We start from the raw sequence: 6553 nt of genomic DNA, 5'->3' as shown, positions 1-6553 counted from the left end.
GGACTTCAAGTACAATGTTGAATAGGTATGGAGAAAGTGGACAGCCTTGTCTAGTCCCTGATTTTAGAGGGATTGCTTCAAGCTTCTCACCATTTAATTTGAAAATAAAAATTTCACTTTAAGTTTGAACTGATTAATGTATGCCTGAAACAATGTTGATTCTCCTAGGAAGTAAACTACTCTCCAAAGTGATATTTTTTATTTGTTTAAAAGTTTTAACAATTCAACTGGGGATGTGGAGACAATCAAATAATGCAGCTTTGTTTTTAATTTAATAGAGTAATGCTTATAGAAAAGAGAGATGAAAACAAATCCCCATGCACGGTTATTCCATGCAGTTTATTAAAGTTAGTAGAAAGACTGGATGCATGTGAAATGTCTAATTTTTAAATTGTGATATCTCTATTACACAAGAAGTCCATTATGTAGATCATTTTTTGCACTTGTTTTACTAAAGAGGAAACAAGGATCTGGAAATCACAGCTAAGCAAGAAATTCCAAATTTAAAGGGAGATGGAATGCCTATGTTTTGTGTATATCTTCTGTATACAACATTTGTGTACACAAGATTAAGGGATTATAAAAATAACTCTATGAATCCTATAGACAAATTACTTACTTGTTTTCATTTTACCTTAATGCCAGGATGTTTTGGTCTGACATAAGATTCCACAAATAATTTTATTTCAATCGACGCTGGAGTATATTGTGGATTTGGTCAAAGAGACATGTTAAGTGGATTTTAATGTTTGAGGTGTTTACCAATAGTAGCAGTCATTAGGTGATTTCTGATTGGGTTAAGATTAAGAACAAATTAAAGTATATCTTGGCAAAGTACCTTCTACACTTAAAGTCATAAGAATACACTTTCCTTCGGTAATATGCTAAAGCAAAGACTTGTTAATCATGCATAATTATTAGACATATATCGTGTTACTCATGGTTTTACTACATGTATTCATATATATGAATATATTAATGGATTTGGGTAATGAAGTGGTAGATTTGCTAATGACAAAAATTGCACAAAATTTCTTATGAACATTCCAAAATATCTTATAGAACATACACAGGAAAGGTCTTAGAAAATTTAAAGTTCTCAAATGTCTCTATATCTTAAATGAAAAAGAAGGTAAAATTTACAGGGAGAGAAAAATGTATAAATGAAATTTAAAGATAAGTATTTATTAGCTACTTTTCAGTGCTCAAATTGTACATAACAGACTGTGAAAACCAAACTGCCAGTGTAAAGCTCTCAGCCTAAGGAAGAAACATTGTAAGTATCTTTCCTATTTTGCTCACACACCTCCAGAACCAACATGCAGCATTTATAATTAACACATATATGCTCTATACAAAAGTTAAAACTTCAAAATTAACAATAGAATGAAAAATTAATAATGAGAAATAGCAGTTAGGGTATTTGAGGTAATACTTGGCTTTGCTGAATTATACAGGCATTTTTTTTTAAAGTAAGAGTATCTGGGAATTTTTATTTTAATTATATTATATAGAAATGAGAGGACACTTGGTTTTAGCTGATATTGGCCGTAACTATGTGTTTGCATCCTAGGCAATATGCTCAAATAGAGCAGTCTATTGTTAGCCACATAGTTAATGTTTATTTTTCGTAAGACTTTGTTTTAGGAAGATCAAACGGGATTATAAATTGAAGCTTATGCTTTTGGTGGCTTTAGATAAGCCTCTATTGGAAGTTTTAATTGAAATTTAGTATTTGTATGCATTTGCGTTATAAAATAATTTGAGGTCCTCCAGATAGATCAACTGGTAAAAGTGATTTTTACAGAAGCCTGATCATCTGAGACAAACCCCAGAAGCTATAGTAGAGGGATGTAACTTTCTCCTGAGGTTTCCCATGATGTCCACACACGATATTGGCCCACACACTCTGACACATACCTTGTAAATACACAATTATAAATACAATGTGTAATAATTCTAATAATTTGATATATTATACTATGTAATAACTTAATTGTTATTTCATATCATGAAATTTCCATTTCCCTGTATGATATTGAGGTCTTGATTTATATTTTTTTTAAATTGTTATAACTTGCTGTAGACTACAACTATATCACTTTTCTATATCACACCAAAACTAATTCCTACTATATAGAGATAACGCAAGGCCCATATCAATGTCTTAATTCTTCTATATTTCTACTAATTTCTGGTCTTACAGATAAGCCTTTGGTGCACTTTTTATATGTTGAGAAATAGGAATATTTTGGTCCTGTTTTTTTAAACTCTCTCCACAGCATTCTCTCTATCAGCTACTTCCAGGAGATCATAAGATTCCACATATAGTTAGGAACAGTCAACTCAAGGATGAGTTACAAGAACAAAGCTGGAGCTATCAGAATACCCAACTTGAAAGCATACTTCAAAGCTATGAAAGACTCCAAAAGGAGCCCCTCACTCAGGCCTCAGGACAATAGCGGACACCCAAGAACTCACGACAGACCGAGCTTGTTGCAAACCACATGAGGCTTTATTCTGGGAAAGTCAGAGCTCTGGAGACGACTCATATCCCACNCAGGGGTAGAGGAGTCGACCTNGAGGGGAAAGAGGTCCAACTTTTTATAGGCCCTCGGGGGGGGGGGGNGGANAAGGGGGNGNGNAAGGGATTTCCAGATCTAAACAATGTCTATTCTCAAGAAATGGGTATGGGAGGGGTACAAGGAAAGAGTCTAATGAAGGTGCAGCAATGGGCACACACCTGGTCAGAACATTGGCAGACACACAGGTTCAAGGAGTGGCCAGAGCATTGTGCACCTCTATTTTTCTAAATCAGTGAAGCTAGTTCTGCTAACACTGACGTCTAGACATCTTGCCAATTTCAGGGCTTTCTGTGTCCTTTTACATTCTGCCAGGATCTTTCAGCTATAGAAATGTAAACCGCAAAACAATGGCATTCAATGGGCCAGTATAATGGAAGAAGACTTCTAGAAAGTAATTCATATATATGTGTGTGTGTGTGTGTGTGTGTGTGTGTGTGTATAAATGATCTGCTGCCAGTCACCACCTTTAAAACTCCATTCAAAGTATAGACCAGAGAACTATAAAAAGCCTTAGCAAAGAAAGTCAATATGTCAAGAAGCTGACATGAACCAAGGTCTTTAGAATAACCATGTCTGAGCATAAAACCTGCTTGGGATGCCTTTTTCTTTTCACCAATATCAGTGAAAACCAGGCAAGGTTTCTCTGACTTTATCATAGGAAATCACTACAGGTTCAAAATGACAGCTGTATTCCTTGAAAGTTATCCAGTCACTTTTAATAAACTACATCCTAACATTCTCTACTCTGACATCCCAACAGAGATATTCTCATCCCATCTGGCTGGAGAGGATGATGGTCAGTAAGACATTGAGGACCACCTGCTGGGCTGCCAGCCCTATTTGCTCTCTGCCTTCCTAGCACTTTATACAAAAGCTGCACAGTTTCTGGCAATTCACTACTACATAATTCATTCAATTCATACTCTCAAGAAAGAATATTTTTGAGCAATTAACACCATTTAAACTCTTTCCTTTTCTGTGGATGTTTATATTTTGTTGAGCTAAACACATTATACAACAATAAAGTACAGAGGCTGAGGTTGATTGAATCAATAGCCTAGAGGAAAAAAGTGTGTTCATTTTCTTTTGAGCTTTGTCTAATGACCTTGAATTTTTTAAAGTTTATTTAAGTTTAGTGATGTGAAGACCTCTTAACTGCCCAATATTACAACTTACACAAGGGAGTATTTTTAAGGCCTAATGTTGAAGGGACACAGGCAATGATGGGGAAAGATGTGCTTTAAAGAACAAATATTCTGTGGGTAGAGGGATTGCATGTCCACAGTAAACTATCAAATGTCTTCTTCTACCATTTACTATATTACTTCTTTCAGACTTCGAGTTTCTCTCTCTCTCTGACTGGAAGCTTCCCATTCAGATAGATTGGCCAACAAGCTCTCAGGACACACCTGTATCTTCTTCAATATTGGAGTTCCAAACTATCCAGCTAAGCACAGAGTTTTAAAGGATATCTTTCTAGATCTCATCCACATTGTAAAAGACTTGCAGGATTCACACATATTTAACCAAGGTAAGTGTTTAAGTCCTTGCAAATGTGGAGTGATGTAGCCAAGCTGATGCTCATGTAGACCTGTACATATTACTGTATATTATGACCTATCATATGTAGGGATTCAAATTACATCTTCTGGTTTGAACCTGTATCTGGAGCAGATACAGACCATGAGCAGAGAATGTTACCAATTGAAACACATGTTGCATTTGCTTATTTATTCTAGTGCATAGATTTATGACACTCTAAAATATATCTTCATCAGCCATCTGCATAAAGACTTCAGCAATTTCTAGTGAACCTGAAGGTCTTGCAAAACTTTGTCAAGGGAATTTTAGAAAGATGTTGTTTGCTGTAGGATTTGAGAACATATCAGCTGAAAGGACTGTATTCAATAAGTGGTTTAGAAGGGATTTTTATGAGTAAACTAACAATAAATATGCTTTCTGGAGAAACAAAAAACAAGTAAGTAATCATGAAAGTATGTTGTTTTTATCCTTTTGTCCTTAAGTTATTAATTATCCTTTGAGTCAGTCAGTCAACAGACAATCATGACGAACATACTATATACAAGCTCTAAGAACCCTAGACTCACCTGCACACAGCCACACATATATACACTTAATTAAACATAAAATAAAATATATTTAAAAATCACTTATTTGTACTTCTTCATTAAAATCACACAATACGAATTAGGTGCTCCAGTCTCTCTCTGATTTTACAGATAAAGAAGGCAACATGTGGATGAGCTCACTGGCTTGTCTGTCCTTAGGCAGAAGGCAGAGACACTACAATCAACACCCTTGCAATAACCCATCAGAATAACATATGAACAGACATGGCATCAATAGAGAATGTCACTATAGGACAAAGTTTAGAATTATTCACATGCAAATTGAAATGGCTTAGTAGGAAGTCATAACAGTGATCAAACACTTCTTGAAGATATTTACTACCACAATTTTAAGTGGAAAATAGTTAGAGGGATTTGTCCTCTACAATTTTCTAATCGTCCAATCAATTTCTTGTGGATTTCAATATATTTCTGTTTCAAATAATTATATGGTCAATTTTAAAAAAAATAAGAGATTTTGTCTCTGTATGATTTTATTCATTGACATTAGTAAAAGTTACTCATCTCTGGGATCTGCTTGTAAAGACTAAAGATGGAACTTTAATAGATGGAGCCAGCTGTCAGTTGGTCACAGTTAGATCTGTAGGTATAGTAAAGGCAAATATTTATACAAATATTAGGCAGACATTTAGGTAAAAACAAAATGTTAGATATATCTGATACAAATATATAGTGTTTGAAAAAGAAAGAATTATTAAAATCTATTACTAACACTCAGTGTAGTGTACCTGTCAGAAAAGTCCCAGCATTACTACTTTTTTAACATATATAACAAATGAAACAGATCTTCCTTCAACCAAACTCAAAGTAAAAAAAAAAAAAAAAGCATTACCGATTATTTAGCTCAGCTGTTTGCTTAATTGGTTTAATATTCTAGTCAAATTCCATACCAATTAATTAATCTCCACCTACAGTTTGTATCCATATGGAAAGTGAACTACTGGCTTTTCAAGACATTGGCTTAACCTATATGTAGACTAGTTTAGCACTGTGAGATGGTAGCCTTTGCTAGGAAAACTGTGTGGAGCCTTACACTGAATCCTTCCAGCAGAAATGGAGACCTGCTTCTCTTAACTGTTTACTCAGGTTTTTGTTTTGTTTTGTTTTGTTTTGTTTTGTTTTGTTTTGTTTTGTTTTGTTTTGTTTTTTTGTAAAAGATAAAGAGAGACCCCCAAGGAAGGAAGTATGTGAGGTACTTTGTGGCCAGGGGAGAATGAGGTTGAAGTGAACCTGAGTTTACCAGACAGGCATCTGGCTTTTTCCTGCCTCCAGAGCCAGAACAAACAACAGAATATATTTTCAACAAGTGAACAGTAGATAGCAAGGAACTTTTTCAAGTTTGAAATTGATAAAAATGTGAATAAATTATCTCATAAACTTTAAATTTTTAAATTTCATAAGTTAAACTTTTCTTTAAGCAAGGACATCTCTTAATGTCATCATTTGCTTGCATTTTATGTTTTCCATATCTAAAATCTTCCATATGATATCTATTTTTGTGAAATTATCTCAGTTCTCACATTCTAGATGAGGATTTGACGTTTGAATAAAATATACATTAAATTACACTGTGCTCTGTGTGACCATTCTGCAAAACTATCCAAATAGTTTCTTTACTGACAAGCTTGATACTGAATCTAAAGTCTCTGCGATTCTCGAAAATGAGACAGTGCTTGCTGTTAATACAGTTTAATCTCACCTATGTCCAAATGGCGTAAAATGCAGAAGTTGCAACATTTTACTAAAAATTTGATTTATTCCCGACATCTTAAAGTAAGGATTTTAAATGGCAGAAAACTATGTATTTACTAGTGTTTT

Source organism: Mus caroli, chromosome 1 (genome assembly GCF_900094665.2).
Source record: "Mus caroli chromosome 1, CAROLI_EIJ_v1.1, whole genome shotgun sequence".
Taxonomy (NCBI): domain Eukaryota; kingdom Metazoa; phylum Chordata; class Mammalia; order Rodentia; family Muridae; genus Mus; species Mus caroli.
The sequence above is the reverse complement of the archived record's forward strand: the minus strand, read 5'-3'. Positions refer to the sequence as shown.